A 25178-nucleotide genomic window follows, 5' to 3' on the forward strand; every position below is an offset into this window, starting at 1 on the left:
ACTGAGGTTTGAAGTTCCCAAAATATTAGAGGAAAAAAATGTCAAAAGAAGAAAGGAACAGAACACCCTGGGAAAACAAGGGCTCACAGCTGGTGGTGTTTTCAACTCAGAATTGCTCATTATTAGAGTTATGCTCAGCCTCCAATTTGTTTTTGTTAGTTTGGTAGCTTGCTTGTAAGCAAAGGCTGCAGCCTTGTGGGCCATTCTCTCTTTTAATGGTTAAAGCAACATTAGGAAGGTGTGGCATGAAGCAATCAGTTCTGGTTTGGAAGGAAAAGTGAAAGCAATGGTAGGACTCCAGGAGTCGGGAAGTGAAGAGCTCTAGCAGGCACAGAGGTTCCAGTGTGTCCTGCAGCTGCTGCCCCACAGCAGCCTGATGATGTCTTTCATCAGAGCAGGTGGCATTCCCTTCATTTTACAACAGAATGCAGCGACTCGCCTGAGGCCAGGTGCCCACATGTGTGCTGCTGACATATGGTACTCTGTCCTGGCTCAGCGGCAGGCAGTCTTGCTTAACAGTTTTAATAATTCTTCTTTTCAATTATGTATTATAAAACTTAAATATTACAAGAGAAGATAAAAGGGAAGAACTGTGGATGAGTCTGGAGATAAGCACTTTGCATCTTGGTGGAGTTTTTAAAAACTTTTGCTCTTAAGGAAGTGGGGCATTTGTTTTTTGTCAGGGGAGATTAGGTCATTATTATCTCTGGGCAGATCTGATTTTGTGCCTTGGAGCAGGCACTCTTTCTATAAGCCTTGTCTCCTGACGAGTCAGGTCACCCTGACTGTCTCTGCACCGTGGGTGGAGAGAAAGATGAGCAAGACATTCAGGGCTGAGTCTAAAGAATTTCTCTGCTTGGATTACTTTGCTTCTTTGGGGGCCACTTGATAATTCATGTCAGACTTGAAACTGGAAGGGATGGAAACGCTTTGACTATTTCCTTTATTAATAGGGGAAACTGAGTCTCAGACCTGACTAGACAATACAGAGCATTTCTAGTTGATCCAAGACATCCAGAACTCAGGCTCCCTCCACTCACCCATGTTTCGAGGTTCAGTGCAATGGGGTAATACAGGGGTGCATACTTTTAATTTTAACAGTTGCATATATTAGGGATTTTTTTTTTGCATGGATTTGAAAAACAATACAGCTAAAACTTTAAACTCCTTATTTGGCAGTTATTATTACTTTGGATGTGGCTAGAATCTGTGCTGTCTATTTAAAGAAAAAAGTGGAAGTTCAGGTTGGACGGGGCCTTGGCTGAGATTTCAGAGGCAGTGTGTGGGTGGGGTGTGGTAAGCACTCTTCCAGTGACAGAGGGACTTGCCCAGCTGGCTTTAGTAACTTAAGGGACCAGAAGAAGGAACCGGCCCTTAGTGAACACATTCTACTTGCTGGGTGTCTTACCTGTGAGTCAGTGAGAACAGGCTTATTGGTATCCAGAAAGCTCCTAAGGTCCATAAAGCCCAAGGTCAGAGAGGAGGGGGAAAATGGAGTTAGGGTTCAGCTCTCAGCCTGCTCCAGTTACTCATTTTAGCATTTAGTTTCCCACAGGTTGTGTGCTGAGGACCCAGCCATCCTCTTGTCTGAGCTCTGATGCCTGTTAGGATCTGACTTCTTTAGTACCAGGCTCAGGTGGCAGTGAATGAGGCTGGGTTGCTAGGTTGCCGTCATAGCCCGTTAATTTAAAGCTTCATTTTGATAGAATTTCAAAGACTGGAATTTATCAAGTCTGACTCATGCATTTAAGCGATAGAGCACTTATCCTGCTGCCATTTGGCTTGTGTTCCCATTGTGGTGATGCCACATGGCTCCAGGAAGATGTGGTCTGTGCCTGTCAGTTTCTCTAAAGGGCATTTGTTACATGAGTTTTTGAGAGTCATATGTCTGTTTTCAGCATTCAGAGAATCAACCAGAGCCCATGCACCTAGAGCAGAGGTAGAAGGTAGGAGGAGGTGCGAGCTGTTGCCTCCATAGCCGAAGAAACCCAGAGCTGCAGGCTGTTGAGGGGAGCAACGTTCACGGTCTGCTTTGGGGATAGAGGCTAGAGGTTTAAGTTTTGTTCTCCTCCTAGCCCAGCCAAGAAAGTGTGGCCATTTACTGGTGCCGTGTCCCAGTGAATAGAGTACCTTCTTACAGTGGCTAGTTCATAGCACCAGCACTGATTAAAGAGCTTTCACTGGGCGTTTCCATAGTGCCTGCCACCCTGATTTCATCGTCTTAAACAGGCAGTCACTGACTGGGTGCTGCACACACATAGATGCTGTGACAGCTGGACCAAGTGGCCCCAAGATGTCTGGGTTCTAATCCCAGAGCCCATGGAGGTGCTGCCTCTCTTGGTAAAGAGAGTTACAGGTGTGAGGAAGGGAAGGACTTTGGATTACCGGGTGCCTAGACAGTCAGATCGGAGAGAAGGAGGCCTGGCTGATGGTGGAGGCTGGAGGAACATGGGCTCTGAGTCTGGGGCCATAGGTAGCCCCTGGAGGCTGACAGAGGTCAGAGGTGGGTTTTGCCCTTGCCCTTCTGATAGCTTGTTGATGCCCAGTGAAGCAGATTTTGTATTTGTGATCACTAGAGCTTTCTATGCACGAGTGTAAGTGTGTTGGGTGTGTATGGGTGAAGGTGTTTTAGTTACTCTCCCATCAGTAGACCTTTGTCTGTACTTTGTCCATAGAGGAATTCAGGTTTGTTTATGAGAAAAGTAAGGCATATAGTAAATTACCTTTTAAAAAATGTAAATTTAATAAAATTAAAATTTTAATTTATTATTATTTTTTTATTATTTTGAGATAGAGTCTTAGTATGTGGCCCAGGTTGGCCCGAAATTCACAATCCTGTGGGTCATGACCACTTTTGGGGAGGAGTCAAATGACCCTTTCATAGGGGTCACATATCAGATATCCTGCATATCAGATACTTATATTGTGATTTATAACAGTAGCAAAATTGCAGTTATAAAGTAGCAACAAAGCCTGGCGGTGGTGGCGCACGCCTTTAATCCCAGCACTCGGGAGGCAGAGCCAGGCGGATCTCTGTGAGTTCGAGGCCAGCCTGGGCTACCAAGTGAGTTCCAGGAAAGGCGCAAAGCTACACAGAGAAACCCTGTCTCGAAAAACCAAAAAAAAAAAAAAAAAAAAAAAAAAAAAAAGTAGCAACAAAAATAATTCTATGATTGGGGTCACTACAACATGAGGAACTGTATTAAAGGTTGTAGCATTAGGAAGGTTGAGATTCACTGCTCCAGCCTCTATTTCCCAAGTACTATAATTACAAGTGTGTACTTCATGCTCAGTTTAAATACTGACTTCTTTGTTGTTTGTTTATTGTATGTCTGTGCACACCTGTGCAACAGTGCTCATGTGTAAGCCGGAAGACCACCTGATGATCTCCTGTGACCCTAGAGGTCCCAGAATTCATGTTGTCATGCTTGGGGTCGAGTGCCTTTACCCACTGTACCTCCTCTCCAGCCAGCCTTTAATGTCAATGTATAGATGTCTAATTTATTTAGTTTATTTATTTATCAGTTTATTTAGTTTATTTATTTATCAGTTCTCCTATTTACAGACATCTAAGTTGTTTTCCTTTTTTTTTTTTTCTAAACCACTAAAAAGAAGCCATGAATTTCTCTTCTTCTTAAAAAAAAAATCTCATACTCACACTTTAGCCTGGGTGGGCTTTGAACTCATGGCGCTTCCCTTCTCAGCTTCCTGAGTGCTGGAATCACAGATGTACACCAGCCACAATCAAATTCTTGTGATAAACACTTAAATTTTTAAATTAATTATCTGTGTGTGTCTGTACACGTGCATGTGAGTGCAACTGTGGAGACTAGAAGAATTGGATCCTCATGGAGCTGGGGTTCTAGGTGCCTGGGAGCCAGCCACTCAATGTCCTCTGTAAAAGCAGTGCTGGCCATTAACCTCAGAGCCATCTCTCCAGCCTTGGAAATAATTTTTGTCACATTGATTTCTAAATTCTGGTAAGTATCCTTCCCAACTGAAAAAAAAATTGTTTGGTGTGTGTGTGTGTGTGTGTGTGTGTGTGTGTGTGTGTGTGTAGAGGCGTATGGGCCTCCACCTGACATGGCGATATGTAGAGGTCAGAGGACATCTTGTGTCAGTTGGATCCATTGTCCCACCATGTAGGCTCTGGGTATGGAACTCGGGGTTGGGATTGGTGGCAAGTGCCTTTGCTTGCTGAACTGTCTCCCCAGCCTAGCCCTTTATTTATATATTGCAGATTCCTGTCCTTCTGTGACATTTAACACAATTTATAAGAGATTCATCTGTTTGACTTATGTTTGTGGGTTTGTTTTGGTTTGTTTTGACAGGATTGTGTTCCATACCCGTGGCTGGCCTGGTACTAGCTATATTGCCCAGGCTGGTCTTGAAATGTCTGCGGTCTACCTGCTTCAGCCCCCGAGCGCTGGGATAATGGGTGTGTGCCGCGGTACCCAGCCTGGTTTAGTTTTGTAAGGCTCCTTCTCACTGGATTGTGCCATTTGTGTGGTCTTCAGGTAGTTTGTAGTAGCATGACATGAGACAGTAGACGGATACTGCCGACTCAACAGTGAAATAGCACAGTCGGCCCCCTGCTGTCTAACAGCCAGTCTGATCGTTGTGAGGCCCTGGTTGGACTGTACATCTGGGGTCTTAGGACCCTGAAGGATGGGTTGCGAAAAGGAGGCAGAAAGATCTTTACTACAACAGGAAGTGTGTGTTCAGTGTCCTCTAAGTAAGATCTGAAAGCAAGGCGGGGTCTACTGGCCGTTCCACACGGACAAAGCTGCCTCTTCCCGGGCTGATGTAGCCCATCCCTCAACTTCTTGGTCCCGTTTCCAGACAAAACCTGTGCTCCTACATCTGTAGGAGACAGTGGGGCTGAGATCTGAACCCAGGCCCGGAGCCCAAGTTCTCTGTATGCCTCTGTGAAAAGATCATGGAGCCCAACGTAATAGACTTCATCTCGTAGAGTGTGACCCTTGGAGCAGAACAGCACTCAGCTTCATCAAGAGCAGCTGTGGGAGGCTGGAGAGGTAGCTCAGGGGTTAAGAGCACTGGCTGCTCTTCCAGAGGACCAGAGTTCAATTCCCAGCAACTACATGATGGCTCACAACCATCTGTAATAAGATCTGATGCCCTCTTCCGGCCTGCAGGGACACATGAAGGCAGAACACTGTATACATAATAAATAAATAAATAAATCTCTAAAAAAAAAAAAAAAAAAAAAAAAAAAGCAGCTGTGATTATGTGTAGAGCTCTCCAAGAGGTCAGACCTGCTGATGTTGACATGTGCCCTTAGAAGAAGGGGGTGAGAAGCACCACTGGCCACTCAGCTCAGAGTCCAGACCTTCCCTCTTCTACCTCCTGGCCAGCTGTATGTGATTCTGCTCAAATTGTAGCCTTGTGTTCTCGGGAGGAGCTTAGAGCAAGACAGTAGGTTAGCTGAAGGGGCCTCTGTCTTTACAGCTGTGGGGAGCATCATCCATGCTGGGGTGGCACTTATGTGAGGTACCGATGCTTTGGGGTCACTTTGTCCTGTAAGTCAGCCCAGTGAACTCATTGCCTCCTAAGGTGGACTTGCTAGACTTGTCTTTTGGCACAGTTGGGGTCCTATAGAGAGGGGCAGACACTTGTTTGCAACTTTTCAGGACAAGTTCCAGCGATACTTCAGTTCTGGTCCTAGGTTTGCCTCTTCATAGATTCAGAGAAGGTCAACCTCTTCAGCCTCAGTTTCCCCATCTGTAGGAAGACTGAGGGGTCTGCCTGCTTCAGATGTGCCTTGAGTGGGAAGGGGATCTTGTTCACAGGATCTGTGAACTCCAGGACACAAGCTGCTCATATCCCTCCAGAGAGGATGCTTACAGGGAGCCCCACCTCTTCTTGATGGCTCAGCATCCTTCAGTGTCCTTGAGGAGGGTTGAGGGACTTGGCCATAGTCAGCCATTGAGGTGCCATTGAGAGCTGCTGATCTGTATCCATGGACAGTAGCAAGAGAGAGTGAGGCAGCCTGTCTGAGAGAGTCAAGTAGGAAAGTTTAGAAGAGAGGTGTGATCCACAGCATGCTCTGCATGGGTGCCCTTGCTAGAAGTGGCTGAAGACAACACTTCCTGACTTAGGGAGCGTGGGCAGAATTTTGTCCCAGCCCTGCCACCTAATTTCCTTGGTGTGACTTGTGGCAAATAGCCTTTTTTTAATGGAACTACGCCAACAGTTTCTACTTTGCAGACTGTGGATGAGGCCTGCGGTGCCCCTGCCTACACTGGGCAAGCAGTTGGCAGGGACTGACTCTGACTCTGGAATGTTCTTAGGGTTGCTCCAGGAGGCCCCACTCAGCAGACCCCTTTTCCCTCCCCTGCTATTCACCCTCACACTGGGTGAGATGAGCAGAAAGGGCTGGACAAGAATTGAGAACCCCGGACTCTCTTGAGGAGTCCTGTGCCTCCCAGTGGAATGGTTATGTGCGGTTTCCAGGTGCTTCGTGGGCACGCCAGGCCGTTCTGGAAGGCAGATTGTGTTTGTCTTGCCAAGTACGGGATCGAGTGTCAGCGTTTTGCTTTCTGGGAATAATGGCTGTGTGGATGAGGTGGACTCACTCGTAGAGCTTTGTCAGAGACCAGCTCTCCTCTTTCTCTGCTTTGTCCCACCTTGGGAATGCTTTCTGATTATTCTTACTTTACAATATTTTAGAAATACCCAAAAAAGAAGAAAGTAAGAATGTATACCTCCACGCCCACAGATAGTTACTGCCAATCACGCAGCTATGTTTTTTCCTTGCCCCCCTCTTTCCCGTGGTGTGGCTGGTCTTCCTGGGCTGAGTGCTGGGGTTGAGGGCGTGCACGATAGGTCCAGTCCTCCCCTCCCCCCAGTGCTGGAGATCGAACTCTTGCATGCTAGCTGGACGCTCGGCCACAGGCCTGCACCGCAGCACCTCTGTTCTTTTCTGAAATGCACAGGTACGTATTTTGGCAGAGCACAGCTTTTAATGAGTCTCACACACTTGTCACACTCACAGCCGGGTCATCGAAGCCTTGAAGCATTTCATCTGCTTTGTCGTGGTGGTTGGTGCCCCCTGTTCAGTAGACCTTTTCTCCTGAAGTGCATAGAACATTTGACTTTTTTTCTTCTCTTTCCTTCAGTCCTTTGAACTTGATTTTCTAGTTCAAAGATAAGTAAATTCAGGTGCATGTCAGCGGTGAAGCGGCTCTTGGCAGTCAGGGTGAGGCCCCTGCCTCTGACCATTGTGCACTGATGCTGCCTCTGTGTTACTTACCCCCCAGTCCTGGCGGACAGGACAATCAGCCTCTTGTGGCTTGCCAGTGAAATTTAAGTAATGGGTCAGCCTTTCCAGTGCTTCCCTCTTAGTCAGGAAGTTCTCCCGTGAATCTAACCTAAATCTCATCTGCTGCATTTTAAATCCTCACCTGCTGCTGGTTCCTCTCAGTGAAGTGGAGCGGAGTAAACTGCACACCATCTTCCAGCAGTCCAGCTTAGCTCCAGCCACCAGCCTTATGTTACCCTGGAGGAAACTCGAGGGGCTCTGGCTAATGCTGTCACGACTGGGAGGGCGCTCTCCGCATCAAGTTGCCACTGATAACACCAGGTAGGGTTTCTGCATCCCAGAGAGGCCATCCTGTAGAGGCCATCGCCCAGACCTCCCTGCTCTCTACAGGTTTGTGGGGCAGTTATCATGCAGAGCGGCGCATGACGCAGCAGGTCCATCAGATTCATTCTCTGGGAAAAGATGTGATTGGGGCCACTGATGGGATTGTCTCCAGAGCTAGTTGACTAAGCTATTGGTATACATTGAAGAGGGATGACCTCTAAAGGGAGGGTCATCAGGTTCATTTTGGTCTCGGGACAGCTTTTGCAAATACAAGAGGCTGGGTCTGGTCTGGGCTATCCACCCTTGCCAAATAGCAGGGCCACCTTTCTTAGCCAGTGTCCTTTATCAGAAGACACCGGCTTTCTATCCAGAGAGGAGCATGCTAATTTGGAAGGGAGATGACATGCAGGAAGCTGCAGCTTCGAGGGCAGCCAGAGCACCCTTTGTTGCCCACTTGTGCATTTTAGAATTGACTGGCGACAGCCCCATCAGGGTGGAGCCAGTGTCTGAGGATAGAGTCCAGGACTGGAGGCCCCCAGCCCCTGGGGTCGGGGGATTACCTGCTGTAGGAGGTGGAACCAAGGTCCTCAGGGACCTGGCCCAGGCCAGCTGGCTTCCTCTAGCTGCATGCTGCCCTGCCCTTCCTCAGCACCAGCAGATCCACTTCCTTGTGAACACACCGAAGCCTGGGTGACTGAATAGTCCTAAAAGGAGATGCTTACCTCTTACAATGTGCTGTTCCCTCCCTTGGTGCCGGGCACAGTATAATGCTGGGCTGAAATAAAACCAGCACCGCAGAGGCAAACCAGTGCCCTGTGTGCTCCCACCTTAACCAGCCACACCAGACTGTTTCTCCTCCTTTCAAGAGCATGCCTTTCTTTCTCCTTTCATTGCTAGCCTGGATTCACTTTGATGATGAATGTCCCTGGTGCTTAGCTCCAAGTTGGAGCCCAAGATCCCCACTTGTGCTATGTGTGCCCACAAATGCTATATCTCTGGCTATACTTAGAATTCCTGAGTTAGATGCCCGGGGCCTGGTGTGGAGGCTCTGTTTTGGATGGGAGTATCATTAAAAACAAAAAAAAAATTGTACAGGTAGTCCTAATGCCCTCCAATTCTCCTAATGTTAGGAGTAAGGCATGCCTGGCACATCGTATCAGCACTGTCTTTATGGGAAGACGAGCATCTGAAAACCAAGATGCCTGCCGCAGAAGTTTGTTTCATATCGCCCCGGGAAGCAGAAGGGAGAATGATAGATGAGCACATACCCAGACATTCCTGATGCCTTTGTGGAGATCCTGTGCAGGCTGTGATCCAGCTGTGTCCCTCTACCTGGTAACTGAGCAGGTGATGTGGGCAGGATGAGGATGCTTAGCTCACGTCAAAAGCTGAAAAGGAAGAAGTAGGATATACATTTGCCTCTGTGTGGTTCTTCAGCCAGGGCCTGAAATCTCCTCCCTCTATTTTTCTTTTCTTTCTTGTTTAGCTCTTTGGATGTTAGGATAAAACTGTACTACCAGACCATAAGTGTTTGATCTGTGCCTTAGAGAAAAGATCAGTCAAAGGATTGGGTGCCTGCGGCATGGCACTCTTCTACCCTGAGGCTCAGGTCAGCCAGCTTCCTGGAGAATGTTGTGGGTACCTTTCCCCAAAGGAGTTAATGGGGGCAAATCACTGCTGGGGTGGAAAAAAGACCCTTTGCCATACTTGGGTGTGTCCACAGTGTCTTTCTGTGACTAGCTCATGGCTGTTCTCCATGGCTGGAGCATCCTCCCTCAGCCTCTCTGGGTGCTTGTGGCTGGAGCTTTGCTCTGTGAGGGCCGTTTTGGTGGGGCAGCTGCTCCTTTCATCTGCTGGGCTGCCTTCAGCCCTCTCAGCCTTGCAGAAGCTAGTACTCCCTAGAGAAAGCCCTTGTCACCTCTAGGCTAGCCAGTGTTCCCCAGACTTGCAAATCTTGCTTAGAAAGATTAGGAGTCACCTGCACCTGTGCCATTGGCAGGACTGTAGTATTCAACTGATGTCCCAGGTGATGGTGACAGCTACAGAATTTCTAGGAATTGATTTTATATTTTAGTGAGACTCCAAGGCCATTGCCTGGGCATAAGAACGATTGAGAATTACTATGTCACATTGCTCCCCCCATCTTGTTTTATAGTAAAGAGATGCAATGTGGTTAACTTGCCCAAGAACCTGGAAGGCTAACACCATCACATCAAATTTGCATAAATTTGCATAGTGTTCATACCTTTGAGAAGCGTCACCGGCTTGTGACGCACACACACACACACACACACACACACACACACACACACACACACTCACACTCTCTAGTAGCCCCTCCTACTTGTAAGTATGAAAAATGTCTCCAGTGTTGCCAAACATCCTCTGGGTGCAGAATCATCCCAGTCAAGACCACTAGTTTCATGGGAGAAGCTGTGGCTCGAGCTGCTCCCTGACAGCTTTATGTTTGGGGATTTTACTTTTATAATTTGCATAATTGGCTTCTTTCCAGCTTGGCTAATGTGCAGGGTTACACATATAAATAGAAGTCACACTGCATATGAGCTCTCCTCTCGCCTGTATCTTGGCCCATGGAGGAAGGCATAAATCAATTTGGAAAGACCTCTTGCTTTGGCTTCTAGTCTGTGGCTTCTCTGCCAGCCCTGTGCTTCCCAGCTGTGCGATCTTGAGCAAGTCGCTTAACCTTCTATGGTGCCTTGTCTTAGCTGATTATGATGAAAAAAAATGTTTGTCAATGAGAATGAAGTGACACCTTGTATGTGGAAATGTTTATAAAACATTACTCATCTATTAAGTGGCAATGATAAAATTCAGGTCTAATTACCAGCACTTGAGATTTCTTAGTGAAAAGTGCAGATCTCAGCATAGTGATTCTAGTTGTGAATTGGCCAAGTCTATTACCCTTCATCTTCTGCCCATGGGATTTTAATCTTCCCCTCCTCCCAGGTGACTATTGAAAGCCTCTGGGACCCATTGTCTTGCAAGACTGGCCAGTTGGTTTTTCCTTTGACTAACAGAAGCCAGTTTTTGTTTTTTATTTTTATTTATTTATTTTTCTCTTTTGTGGTGAGTTTCTGAAGGGCTGTCAAATGTTTTATGAAAACCAAGCCACTGACACCTTTTCCTTTGGTATTACTGGCACTCACAGAGGGTCAGATGAGAAGCCAGCAGGAGTCTGCAGAGATGCTCCTAGGTGAACTCGGAGCAGAGAAAGCAGCAGAGAGGTAGAAACATCTGAATTGTCACAGGGCAGGGTGGGACAAAGGCCCAGGTGCTGCAGGTTCTAAGGCTCTGGTTGACATCTGCACATTCTAGCTGCTGCATCAGATGGTGGGGTGGGTCGGGAAGGACATGCAGGCTGCTGTCGCTGCTTTCAACCCCTTCAAATGTTGCTCTGTAGGTCTTGTGAACCAGTCTTGCTCCCAGTAACTTATGGATGGAGTTTTATCAAAATACACATAACACATGCATGATTGTCTTTGATTCTTAGAACATCTCAAGAAGGAAAGGCAAAAACACAAAAGGGTTCCAATTCCTGTGAGGATGCCTGGCAAAAATAATGGCCAGAGGAGCTGAAATCTTCTTTTCATTTTTCCCATACCTTTAACCTTGTCCCTTTGTGTCTTTGTTAGGGTTACTATTGCTGTGATGAAACAGCATGACCAAAGGCAGTGTTGGGAGAAAAAGCTTTATTCGGCTTACATATCTTGAATCCTAGTCCACTGGGGGAAGCCAAGGTAGGAACTCAAACCTGGCAGGAACCTGGAGGCATAGAGGAGTGCTACTTACTGGCTTGTTCCTCATGGCTTGCTCAGCCTGCTTTCTAATCAAACCCAAGACCACAAGCTCAGGGGTGGCACTACTCACAATGGACTGGGCCCTCTAGCATCAATCACTAATTTAAAACATGCCCTGCAGGCTTGCCATATGCCCAGTCTTCTGGAGGCATTTTCTCAGCTGAGGTTCCCCCCTCAGGTGACTCTAGCTTGTGTCAAGTTGACATAAAAACTAGCCAGCACATTTGGCCAGTTTCTTCTACTGAGAGTTGCTCTGATAATGTGGCTATCATATTAATGAGTAGTCTGAATGATACTTATTGTTGAGTGTTTGTACCAATGCATGTGTGGTCAGCCATTATTGCACACCTCATTTCATCCACCTAGACACCTCACAGAGAAGGCACCATGCTTTCTCCATTTTAGAAGTGAGGAAACAGGTTGATGGCATACTCAAAGTCACCCAGTGGGAGAAATGAGAATCAGGATCCTGTCAGTTCATGAAGCCTAAGTGGCCTCATTCCTTCCCTGCAATTAACAGTGCCCCACCTGCAGTTCCACCCACCTATAAGCCCATAGATGCTTATAGGTTCCTATGTTAGTGTGCCTGGGTTGCTATCGCAAAATGCTGGGTGGCTTAAGCAACATAAATGTGTGTTTTCAGCCTGGAGGCTAATAGTCAAGGTGTTGGTATGTTTGTCCTCGGAGACCTGTGTCCTTGGCTTGCAGACTGCGGCCACCCAGTGTCTAGTTGTCAGCTCTTCATCTCCTCAGAGTCATGTCATATGCATTAAGACCTGTTTGTTTTGAGACATGGTCTCACTGTGCTGTCCATGCTGGTCTCGACCTTTCCCCTTGCTCTAGTCTGTGAGCAGCTGGGTCTTCAGGTGCCATTGTCATGCCTAGTGCAGGATTCAGTGACCTTTTGAACATTCAGATCTGTCCTCTGAATGTATGACTACATTCTAAAGTCCTGGGGGATGGGGGGGCACTTCAAACATGAATTTTGTCGGGGACATGGGTCCACCCACAGCAGTCCTGTTTGTCAGGTAGCCATTTTGATGGGTGTCACCCAGCTTGCTAAGCTGCTCTTTGACCCTGGCAGTGCTGAGAGCCTGAGAGAAGGGCTGCTGCTGACCCCAGGAGCCTCAGGGCTACCTGCTGTCAGGAATGCTGTCCACAGGGTCTGCATCTGCCTGAACAAAACCTGTAACCTTCCCTATTGTGGAGTGGAGGTCAGGCCTGCCTTGGATAGATGAAATGCTTCCTATGGGAAGTGCTGAGGCCAGAGGACACTCCTGTCATCCAGCACTTGGGAGGCAGAGGCTGGCTGATCTCTGTGAGTTCAAGGCCAACTTGGTCTACAGAGTGAGTTCTTGGACAGCCAGGGCTACATAGCAGTGAGACCCTGTTTTGGAGAACAGGGGGAAGAAGATGAACAGTAAGCTCTGATCTCAGGGGTCTGACTTACACCCAGTGCTTGATCCATGGCCCCCAGGGGCCTGGGGAGTAATATAGAACTGGGTAAAGCGCACCACTGAGAACTGACCCTCTCAGCCTGATTCTCCAGGGGTATTTCCGCTTCTCTCTCCACTTGGGGGACATGCTCAAAAGAGTTGCTGGCGACTATTTCTTGCAGATGCAGTGGACTGTGTCCTGTTATCCCTCCAAGCAGCCCACTAGGGGTGGGAGTGGGAGGGAGGCTGAGAGTCCCAAAGGGAAACTGCCTAACAGATGCTTTGGGTCCTGGTGACCTTGAGGAAAGTCGTTTAAACTCATTTTCACTAGGATAGAAGTTTGACTTCAGTGTAGAAGATGTAGGAGAATAAAGAAATTGGGGGCTGGTGCGATGGTTCAATGGTCAAGAATGCTTTTTACAGAGGACCCAGGTTCAGTTCCTAGCACCACATGGCAGCTCACAGCTATCTGTAACTCCACTTCCAGGGGAGTTATACTCTTACTCTTCTGACCTCTGCAGGCACACTATTCATATGCAGAGAGATAACATAGTGATTAAGAGTGAGAAATGTTCTTTCTTACAGAAGACCTGTATCAGGTGGCTCACAGCCATCTTTAACTAAAGCTCTAAGGGATACCATGCCTTCTTCTTGACTCTGTGTACCTGCACTCAATATACACCATTAAAGAAAATCTTGGGTTTTGTTTGTTTGTTTTTTGTTTGTTTCAAAGAAGGAAAACAGACTTGGGGATACACAACATACTCTTAGCACTTAGGAGGCTGAGGCAGGAGAATTGTTATGAATAGTAGGTCACCCAGTACTACATAGCAAGACCCTGCCTCAAAAGCTTAAAATAATAAAACAGGGCTGGAGAGATGTCTCAGCCGTTAAAGGCTAGGCTCACAACCAAAAATATAAAATAATAAAACAATTAAGTAAATAAGGAGGTGAAGCACCCATGTTCATTTCACTGTATGTGCCTTCTGGAGCTTCAGGAAAAGGCTGGGAAGGCACCCCTGTTTAGAGTAGGTTTACCAATATGGTGTAGTGTGGCCAGGTGCTGCAGGGCACAGCGGGCAGGCTGCCTTCAGCCACCCTGTGCACACAGTCCCCATGCTTTCCCTTGCTGTGTCTCCCACACTTGTCTAAACATTTCATATACCCCCCCATCTGAAAGGCCAAAAACCTTTGCAAGCAATACGTGCAAAATGTATTTATGAATTTTAATTCTTACATAAATAACAGGTGGCAGAACACCAAATTAGTATGACTAGTGGTGGTTATGGGTAATTTACATCTTTATGGTTCCCCTCCCTCCTTGTTCCATTCCTTTCCCTTCTTTTCTTATTTCTGTCCCTTCTTCTTCAGGACCCCCAGTGTCCCAGGCTGGCCTCAAGCCCCTATGTAGCTGATGATTCTCCTGCCTCTGTTTTCCAGATGATGGGATTACAGGTGTGCACAGCACTCCTGGTTTATGTGCACTGAGGGTCAAGCCCATGGCCGTGTATATGCTAGGCAAGCCCTCTGCTAACTGAACCACACCTCCGGTCTGCTTTATTTTATGAATTTTTCTACAATGAGCAGGATCTTCACAGAAGCAGGCAGAAGAGATAGTATCCATAATTTCAGAATTTTAGAATTAATATTCTTGATCTGCTTTTATCCATTCATTTCTTCTCTTTTCTCCTCTTTTCTTTTCTTTTTTGGTTTTTCAAGAAAGGGTTTCTCTGTGTAGCTTTGCGTCTTTCCTGGAACTCACTTGGTAGCCCAGGCTGGCCTGGAACTCACAGAGATCTGCCTGGCTCTGCCTCCCGAGTGCTGGGATTAAAGGCATGCGCCACCACTGTCATAAACATAATTGGTGTGTGTGTGAGTGCATGCGTGTGTATGCATGTGTATTTTTATTTATTTGACAACTTCATGATGTACATAACGCATTTTGATTCTATTCTCACACCCCATTTCCCTCTCTGGTCCCCTCACTCCCTCTGGACCTCTTCTTCCCATCAACCTTTCCCACTACTGCCATGTATTTTATTTTATTCCTTATGATTCCTGGAGTTTAATTAGTGCTGCTTGTGTGAGCATGGGCAACTCACTAGTGGCTATAACACTGAGAAAAATGATTCCCCCTCTGCCATCAGCCAGCTGCCAATAGCTCCTCAGTTAGGGACAAGGCCTTGGATCTTTCCTCTCCCATCTTGCTGGAGTGTTGATAGGCTTGATCTTGTGCAGGTAGCCGCAGCTGCTGTAAGTTCATAGTGTAATGGCCATGTCCAGTCCAGGCAGTGTTTCACAGAGCTCCTCCCCAGCCTCCAGCTCTTAAAATCTTTTCATCACCTCTTCCAGGATGTCCCCAGGCCTTGGTATATAAGTGTGTGAAAGAGGGAGGTGTCCTGTTTAGGGCTGATCACTCAGCAGTCACTTAGTCTCCCTGCTTTGTCTAGTTATGAGTCTCTATAAAAAGAAGCTTCTTTGACCAAAGTTGAAAAGCTGGACTAATCTTAAGGAATAAACATAAACATTTAGAAGGCAATTTAATAAATGGCCCTTTAGAAAATAGTGGGAGGTTGCCCTCTAGCAGTTATGGTTTACAGAACCAGGCACGAATTCCTGTCAATGAAGCAGGTCTCAAATCTAATCAGAAAGTGGTTGGTTACCCCCATAGCAATCATGACACTGTTGCGGGAGTGGACAGATCCTACCTGCCAGGTTGGGGTTTGTGGTATGCAGGATCCACTGATCCTAATGCATTGATGGCTTCTCCCCATTCAGCAGCCTGCTGGCACATTCCAGCACTGTGGAGGCTTGACCACAGGGAGGGAGTTTCCATCTCAGTTATAGTTTGATTTTTCTGTGTCCTGCAGCCAAAGTATGCAGTGTCTTCAGCAACAGGGTCTTGGCATCTAGGAGTAATGTTTAAGATACAATACAGATATTGCCTGGTTTTCATTACATAAACATCTAAGCTTGGGATCTGTAGATTAGACAATCAAATACAAACACCATGTTTGGCATAGCCCTCTTCTGAGGGTCAGACACGTGGATAATTTCTATTCTCTCACTGTAAAAACAGTGTAAAACCATACTGACTATAGAAATGTTGATCTGGAAAAAAATTATGGTGGAATTTGAGGTTTTATATTCTGATGAATGGGGATATTGTAGGCACCAGCTCTTGCTTGTGTCTAGTGAGTGAGGGACATAAGTAAAGCAATGTATTCCTACAGAATTGTAGGTAACTTTAATAAATGTTAACAGGAAAAAAATGAGGATCTTTTAAAAATATGGGACACTTCACAAATTTGCATGTTATCCTTGTGCAGCAGCCATGCTAATTGTCTTTGTATTCTTCCAATTTTAGTATATATGCTGCTATATTTAAAAAAAAATAGTGACTTTATTTTTTTTGTGTGATTGATGTTTTGCATGCATCCAAGTTAGCCAAGTGAGTGCAATGCCCATGGAGGCCAGAAGAGGGCATTACATTCCCAGAACTAGAGTTCCAGATATTTGTTAGCAACTTTGTGGGTGCTGGGAAATGAACCCAGGTCTTCTGCAAGAACAAGTATTCTTAACGACTGAGCTATCTCTCCAGCCCAGGAACAAGGGAATTATTTTAAGGCAGTGACAGACTGTTCAGAGGACCTCAGAAGAAATTGAAAAATGCAAGTGTGTCACACATTGACAGCTTCAAGGGCTTGGGGAAGGGTCTGCCGTTTCATCTGTTAAAAACACCAGGGTAAAGAGTGATGTGCACCGTGGTGCAGCAGGGATGTAGAGCTTGCTCTAGCTTTGGACTTGCTCACCAGTCAAGTGGCAGCAATACAATTCTGGGTCTCCAAAGCAGGGGACCTACTACGAAGAACAAATGCCAGAAGGGCTGATTGCTCTCTGACTGTGCACTGTCCAGATAAATGGCTTCTGGAGCCGTGTCAGTCTGTGGGAGGCCAGCCGCTCTCCCGGCTCGACTCTTCCTTGGGTGTTGAATGGCAAACAGACTTTCTCTGTGAAGTGGCTTGTGTTACTCTGACCTGTGGTGCTCTGTGGTGTGAGCCTTGTCAAGGACAACCTGTCTTTCCTCTGAGTTTGGAGCCACTGCTCTCCTTTCTGCTCTGAGCTGTTTCTAGGCCAGGAGGCTTGCATAGAGGAGGCCTTTCCCTTCCTCACCCACAGCCTGAAGAGGAAAGCAGTGTCCTTAGGACCCGTCACAAAGAGAGAAAAAATCCTAACAGGGATGTCTGTGCCGTGCAGAGGATTCGGAGGGTTGTGGGAAGCTTAGCTACCAGCCCTCTGCGGTTCTCACCTTTCCCAGGAGCCTCTGGGAAGGAGTTCCTCCTCCCCCCACATGAGATAGATCCCAAACACATTCTGTCCACTCGTCCTTGTGACTTGATGTTTGTGTTGCCATGCAGTGTCTGGCTGTCCTGAGATCCAGCAAGTAACCTGCTTCCTTCCTGTTCAGTAAGAATTCAGTGGGGTAAGAGGCTTAACACACACGATTCCAAAATCACTTTTATTACATGTATGTATTTGTACATATGTATGTGGGGGTGCCACAGCATGCATGAGGAGGTCAGTGAACCACTTGCGGGAGTCAGTTCTCTCATTTTACCATGTGGATTCCAGGGATTGAGCTCAGGTCATCACTGAGCTGTCTTGCCAGCCTACTCAAGCTATTCCAAACAGAAATTCAGAGCTTAATTCAGTGGGTTTGGTGCTTGAATCAGTACTGAATGGGGAGGAGCAAGTTCAAAACTAATTTCACAGTGATAGCCAAAAGAAGACTGAAAATGGACTATTCTAACTGCAGGTCTATTCCTCTGTCCCTCCCCTACCTCCCCCTGCCCTGAGTTCTTAATTCTCTTCTGTCAGTCTTAGCATCTCTCTGTGTGTTGAGCTGTTTCAAAGGATTTGTGGGTTACAAAGTGTTAACATCAAGTCCATTGTTAGTAACTGTTATGTGCTAGGCACGTGTGCCCAGCTGTGTGTTAGACACACTGTATTCCAGTGCTCCCTCTCTGGTAGTTAGATTGCTATCTGCATGGAAATCCAAAATCTAAAGCTCATAAAAAGTGACTTGCCCAGGACAGTTCAACTATAAAAGACATTTGAATTCAGATACTGTCCCTGTCCAGAGGACTTGCAATTAAAATTTTAAGACTTACTCATTTTTATTTTTGTGTTTGGGTATTTTGCCTACATGTGTTATTTGTACAGCATGTGTGTGTAGTGCCCTCAGAGCCGAAAGAGGGTGTTGGATCTCCTGGGACTAGAGTTAACAGCTGGTTGTGAGACACTGCATGGTTGTTGGGAATCTGGGTCCTCTGGAAGAATGGCCAGTGCTCTTGACTGCTGAGCTATCTCTCCAGCCCCTAGGATAGCCTTTTTTTTTTTTAAAGCTTAGTTGGGCTAAATAAGATCTATAACTATCCACTGAGCACATGGGAAGATGCTCAATGAGTGCCATTAGCTGTTGAGGAAAGCATGATGTCTCCGTGGTAGTCCTGCTATCTGCTGGTATGTGTCTCAAGACTCCAATGCTACCTTAAATCACAGATGGTACTCACCACCACCATCACCCCAGAGGGATGGTGGACCCAGCAGTCCTGTGCTTCTCCACTTGTGCCCTGCAGTGCCACCACATAGCACCAGAGTAGAGCTGTCTGCCCCCACACCCTGCTGCCTCCTTCCCATCATCACTACTCTTGTTTCTTTCCAGGACAGGGTCTCTCTCTGTAGCCGGGGCTGACCTGGAGCTAGTGACTCTCCCATCTCAGCCTCCCAGGGAGCTGGGGATCTTGGATGTGCACCACTACGTCCAACTTTGCCTCACTTTCCTTGCTGCTTGTGGCTGTTACTAAGTAAAATACGAGTTACTTGAACATAAAGTGTTGTGGCACTGAGATAGCTAATTTGATAACTGAGATGATACCAGGTGTCAAATGGGGGCATGAAGCAAACAGTGCAAGATTTTGTTGTGTGACTTAGAACAGCAAACAACTTCAAACTTAGGAATCGCTTATTTAAAAAATGTTTCCATTTGACATTTTGGGGTCATAGTTGAGAGTGAGGGCCTGAAAACATGGAGGGTGAAAACTCAGATCGGGGCATTCTACATCTTATTTACTTATTTTTGTTTTGTTTGTTTGTTGTTTGGTTTTTGGTTTTCAAGACAGGGTTTATCTTGTGTAATGATCCTAACTGTCCTGAAACTCACTTTGTAGACCAGGTTGGCCTCGAATTCATAGAGATCCACTTGCCTCTGCCTCCCAAGTGCTGGGACTAAAGGCATGTGCCACCCACGTTCTACATTTTAAAGATGAATGATTCATGTGGGGGAGCCACTGAGAAAGCCAGTATGATGCTTCACAAAAGTTTAAGTGTAGAGTTCCCCCCAAAACTGATGAATTCCACTCCCAGGAGAAATGAGAATGAAAGTGCCCACAGAAACTTTCATTGTCCACTGCAGCATTATCCATGACATCCTAAAAGTGAATGTAGTCTAACCTAGATGTCTACCAGCGAAGTGAAAAAAAAAAATGCAGTATAGCTCTGTACAATGGAATATTACTTGACAATGAAAAGGAGCAAAATATTGAGAATGTTATAAGGATGAGCCTTAAAAGGTTTATTCTAAGTGGAGGAAACCGGTCATGAGAGGTGATAACATATGATCCTGCTAATATTCACAAGAAAAGTTTATGAAGATAGAAAGTAGATTCATTGTTGCCCAGGGATAGAGTGAGGGGGTGATGGTTAGAAGATTGGGTAGACAGCCTTTTTAACTTTATATTTTTAAGATAAGGTCTTGCTGTTACCCAGGCTGGTCTTGTATTCAAGCGGCCCTTTGTCTTGGTCCTCCTTAGCTGTGTCTACAAACACAAGTCAAGGTACTACTGTGGGATAGGAGCATGTTCTTAGGGAGGTCAAACTGATTGACGGGATGGCTGTACCACTATGACTGCGTCTACAGATACAAGGCAAGGTACCTGTGCGGGATAGGAGCGTGTTGGGGGGTAACTGATTGACGTGATGGCTGTACCACTCTGAATGTACTCAAAGCTGTTGCAATGAACTTACAAAATGGAGACTTGAATGACTTGTGAACTGAATCTCAATAAAGCTGTCCTCTCTGCTCTCTCCACCAAAGCAAACATGCTGGAAAGGACCTTGCTCACCTAAAGGATGAGCTGCTAGAGGTAGAATTGAGAAGACAGTGGTTAAGTCCCACACAATTTTTTTTTTAAACTTTTTATTTTTATTAGTTCATCTTCAACAAAATCTACTAGGGACAAGGGCTTGCTTTAGCACAAAATTAAATATTTAGCTCTCAGATAATTGTGTCAGTAGACCTAGAAGTGATATTCCCCCCTCAGCTTTTCTCCATTTCTAGGTTTTTTTCCTAAGGGCTGCATATTACTTTTTGTAAATAACAAGCAAAAAATAAACTTTCATGCAATATATATTCTGTTGGGTTATGCACGGCTTCCGCATGATGAGCAGCTTAAAGATTAAATTTAGAATTTCTGTTCTAGGAAAATAGTTTTCTTAGGGGAAAAAAAAGTGACAGATCTCATAGGTGGTTGTCCACAAACTGGCCTGACAGACACAAAGAGGGCCTAGTTCGGAGCCTCCTGCCTTTTATCATCTCCTTTCTCCCTGCCCTGCCTGACCACTACGGACCTTGACCAGTTCTTCCCATCACTTGGATTTGTATAAATTTGTGTGGACTCTGTGACAAGGAGGAGATGATCTAGATGGTGGTGGAGCTGAGTGGTCAGGTCAAGAGGAGGAGATGTAACAAGCTACACTGGAGTCCAGGAAAGAACTGTCGCGGTGTCTATGCTCCTAAGACTGTTTCGCTGCATCGTCCAAACACGCTTGTTAGGCCAACCGTGCACACACTGCATGTTTGGGAGCAGATTGTGTAGTCACACAGTCAGAATCCAGCTGAAGGTTCACAGCTGTGAGAGCTGAAATATGCACAGTTCCTTCCTAACACATAGAACGCGGGCAGCATAGAGTATGACCTGTGTTTCTTGGGGTCATGGGTAGAATATCTGGGGCTTCAAAGCCTTCCTGCTCAGTTTGTGCAGGGGTGTCTGTCTGCACGTGAGGTCTCTGTGCCATGGTGGAGGAAACGGAGGGCAGCTCCGCTGAGTGCCTACTCCTGGAGCCTCATCTGCTGAACACTTCCCTGCCTGCCCATAGCCCTGTGGCTCCCTGTTCCTCCCAAGACCCCAGAGCAAGCTTCTGGCCCTGCCGTTAGGCTTACAAAGGCTCTTTGCCTTTGACAAGTCACCCTTCCTGAGATTTTCCCCATCCCATTAAGAACAGTGTGTGTGTGTGTGTGTGTGTGTGTGTGTATTCAAACATGCGTTATTACTGTGCCATGTGGAGGTGAGAGGGCCACTTCCAGGAGTTAGTCATCTCCCCCATGTGAGTTCTGGGGGGGTCAGGCTTGCCAGCAAGCACCTCTCAGCCAAGCCTTGTCACTGGCAACACTGGTATTTTCTAGCCCTCCATTTATGTCAAAGGCCTTTAAAATAAAAATGGTTTCCGGTAAAATCCAGTGTCATTCCTCCACCCCGAAAATCCTACAGGAAGTTCACATAGAGCAGAGTGAGCAATCTACATGGGTTGGTGGTCCTGAGGACCATGAGTTGTACAGAAGGTTCTAGAAGTTAAGAGATTATGCAGGATAATCCAAGTAAGAGATACAAGAGCCTGGGTTTAGGATGGAGGAGGGAGAGGAGCCAGTATGTGTCAGATATTTCATAGGAAGAGAGGACCAGACCTCTTTTGTTACTTGGGGCAAAATAATAATTGCTTTGTTTCATTGTTGTTATTGACAGCTCATATGCATATATATATAAAATGATCATTATTGCTTCTCACTGACATGTTTTTTACAGTGGCCTTCCTACTTCTGTCTTCCAGGTAGGAAGGATCTAGAGAAGGTCAAAGGCCAGCCCTGATCACACAGGGTACACCACAGGGATCCAGATCTGTTCTGTCCAAAGGCCATTGTGCATCAAGCCTGTGTAAAATGGATCAGACCTTTTGAATTTATGACTGAAATAAAAATAGCTAGAACCCTGTTCTCAGTCAGAGCCAGAAAATTACATTGGAATGTTTACACAGCTTTATGATGTTGGATCAAATATCCAGACAAATCTAAATTTATGAGCTCTGTAAAATCTGAGTTCTTGAGAAGGCCGGAGACTAGGCTTTGGGGATGTAGGGGTAGGGTCATGTGACTTGATGAAAATATTTTTTAATTCCTAAACTGTTCCTGGTCATGTACTTCTGAATGACATTATCTGAATGTTTTCTTCCAACTGATCAAAGAAAAAAAAAAATGGCCTTAATTAAAATTTCTATTGTCTTTGCCACAAAGGAAGGAAGACTTTGGGTGGTTGTCATGGTGATGACTGAATACACCGGGAGTGGGTAGTGATTGCTACCCAGAGCCCTGAAATGAGCATTTGCCATTTTCCTCACTCCCTGAGAGGCCTTCAGTACCAAACTGCATATTTCCTTAATCGACTTTCAAGTTCACATTTGAGCCACACGTGTGCCTGTGGGGCAGGCCCTCCCACGACAGCCTCCGTTGCAGTCATGAAGGCCGAATCCCGTTCTAATCGCTCTGTTCCCAAAGCAAAAACAGCACACGCAAGTTGCTCGTGAGAACTCACAGAAAGTGATTAGCAACCAGCAGCCTTTCTGGGCCACTGAGGGCAGAGGTGCTCCATCCCCACAGCCCTTCCCTTTCAGGAACTCGGAATGAGGAGATGCGGCATGACGACTCTGAGAGCTGCCACCCTGCCTCTGCCGTCCCTCAGCACTGGGAGCTCTGCAGCCACCATGCAGCCTGCTGGCCTCCCTGACTGTCTGACTGTGGTGGAAGAAGGGGAATGGTGGAGCATGGTGCATGCCTCCGTCTTGAGATGACTTTTCCAGTGGGAGGGAAACCGAGTCCAGGGAGGACAGCCTTGGCTGTTATTCCTCAGATGCTGTCCTCTTTGCGTTTTGAGGCAGGCTTTCACACTGGGACCCGAGGCTCACTGATTTGCCCAGGCTGGCCTGATGGACAGCCAGCCAGTGAGCTCCAGGGATCCCCCTGCCTTCCCTTCTCTGACTCTGATTACAAGAGCACTGCCACACCCGGCTTTTACATAGACGCTGGCCATGAGGTCCTGGACCTGTTGCCTGTGTAGGAAATACTTTACTGACCCCTGGCAGTTCCTTGTAGTGGGTAGCCATTCCAGGTTGGATCTGGAAGCTCCAACCCCCATTGAGACTCTGGCAACTGTCACGCCTACGAGGCGGGGCGAGGGGAGGTGCTGGAAACCTGAGAGCTGGATGGGCAAGCGCTCGCTCTGGGCGCGCTCTCTGCGCCTGGACCCTGGATAGTGGAGATTGATTGTGCAGAGCTCCAGAGAACACCGCTGGATTGCGATACACTTTCCCCAGACCCCCGCGACCTATCCATTCCTTCATTTGTAAGTCATCCCACTAAATAAATCTTCCTTTTAACTACGTGGAGTGGCCTTTATAATTTTCCCCAATAGTTCCTCCGCCCCATCTATCTATCTTTAAAATGAGATCTCACAATATTGTTCAGACCGACCTCAAACTCCTGGGCCCAAGCAGCTGGGACTGTAGCTATGTGCTATTGCACTGATCCACGTTTCTTCTTTAGGCAGTTGTGGTAAGTTCTCTTCTTGGCTTGGCCAGTGCCCAGATAAGGCTGGGAAAAGGCAGGTTTTTGCCTGTTTGTAGATGGCTCTTTTGTTGTCTTACCTTGTGACTGGTAGGCCCAACTCCTCAAAGTGACTGTACTGACCATGGCCATCTGCCCCCTATGCATCAGCTAGGATGCCACTCACGATTTGCTTTCTTCTGCAGTGGCAGATTTTCCCTTGGAGCCCTTTGTTCTTGGTTCATTGATTAATAGTCACTTGAGAGATTGCAGGGAGGCGTTTAACATGCATCAGATACCATCACTCAGCAGAGAAAGCTGTTCACTGAGCAAGCTCTCTGCTGTCTATGTCCTTCGCTGCCCACACAGTTTGACACTGGGGAATGGAACTTGGATTGGGAAAGGCTTGATTTCAATGTGTGATTCAGAAGCAGTGATGTGCAGCTATAGAGTGGGAGGTGCTAAGAAGGATGCTGTGTGCACTCATTTCTCTCTCTCTCTCTCTCTCTCTCTCTCTCTCTCTCTCTCTCTCTCTCTCTCTCTCTCTCTCTCGAACAGGGTTTCTTTGTGTAACAGTCCTAGCTGTCCTGGAATTCACTCTGTAGACCAGGCTGGCCTCGAACTCACAGAGATCCACCTGCCTCTGCCTCCCAAGTGCTGAGATTAAAGGTGTGCACCACCATGGCCAGGCTCATTTCTTTACACAATCCTCTTCAAAAGCAGGAATGCTGGAGTTGGAGAGATGGCTCAGCAGTTAGGAGCACAGCCAGCTTTTCCAGAGGACCTGGGTTCAATTCCTAGAACCCACAGGGCAGCTCACAACTGTCTGGAGCTCCAGCTCCAGGCAGTTTGACACTGTCACACAGACATATGTGCAGATAAAACACTAGTGCACAGAAAATAAAAATAAATCATTTTTTTAAAAAAAGGCAGGAATCTTATCAGTAAAAACCATCATCAAATTCTGGACTTTTATCTGCACCCACCCACCCCAAGTGCTGGGGCTTCCATGGGGACAGAGAGGCCTGGGGATTGTGTCCAGGAGATGGAGAATCTAGTAAGAGCAACTTATCCTTTCCTCTTCCTTGACAATATAAAAAAAAAAAAAAACAAAACTGATTTTTGCCTTGTTGTCTTTTTGTGGGGACAAGATCTCATGTAGTTCACACTAGTCTCAAACTTGGTATGTTGCTGTGTATGACTTTGAATTCTTGATCCTTCTGCTTCTACCTTCTGAGTGCTAGGATTATGGGTTGGGTGCTGAAATTACAAGATATACCAGGGATGGAGCCCAGGGCCTTGGGCATGATAGACAGGCACTCTGCAAACAGAGCCACATCCTCAGCCCTTGGGTTATTGTCTGATGGAGAGTAGTCCAACCTTTGACCTCCCCCCAAATCTTTTAGGTCAGAGGGCCTGGGTTGAACCTTGGTTCCAGCCCTCTCTAGCTGTATCAATTTCTACAGATCTCTAGTGATTTTTTTGGTTTGGTTTGTTTTGATTTGATTTTTTGAAACAGGGTTTATCTGTGTAGCCCTGGCTATCCTGGAACTTGATTTGTAGACCAGGCTGGCCTTGAACTCACAGAGATCCACTTGTCTCTGCCT

General features: G+C 46.6%; 1 protein-coding gene and 1 non-coding gene across 2 annotated transcripts in view; one reads left to right on the top strand and one right to left on the bottom strand.

The window, feature by feature from the left end:
- Nucleotides 1-25178, top strand: part of Plekha7 (pleckstrin homology domain containing A7) — a 187929-nt gene that overhangs the window by 75100 nt on the left and 87651 nt on the right.
- On the bottom strand, nucleotides 16145-16256 carry LOC114703720. The gene has a single exon (XR_003736173.1). It is a non-coding gene; the product is annotated as a U6 spliceosomal RNA (small nuclear RNA).

The sequence above is a fragment of the Peromyscus leucopus genome, chromosome 1 (genome assembly GCF_004664715.2).
Source record: "Peromyscus leucopus breed LL Stock chromosome 1, UCI_PerLeu_2.1, whole genome shotgun sequence".
Taxonomy (NCBI): Eukaryota; Metazoa; Chordata; class Mammalia; order Rodentia; family Cricetidae; genus Peromyscus; species Peromyscus leucopus.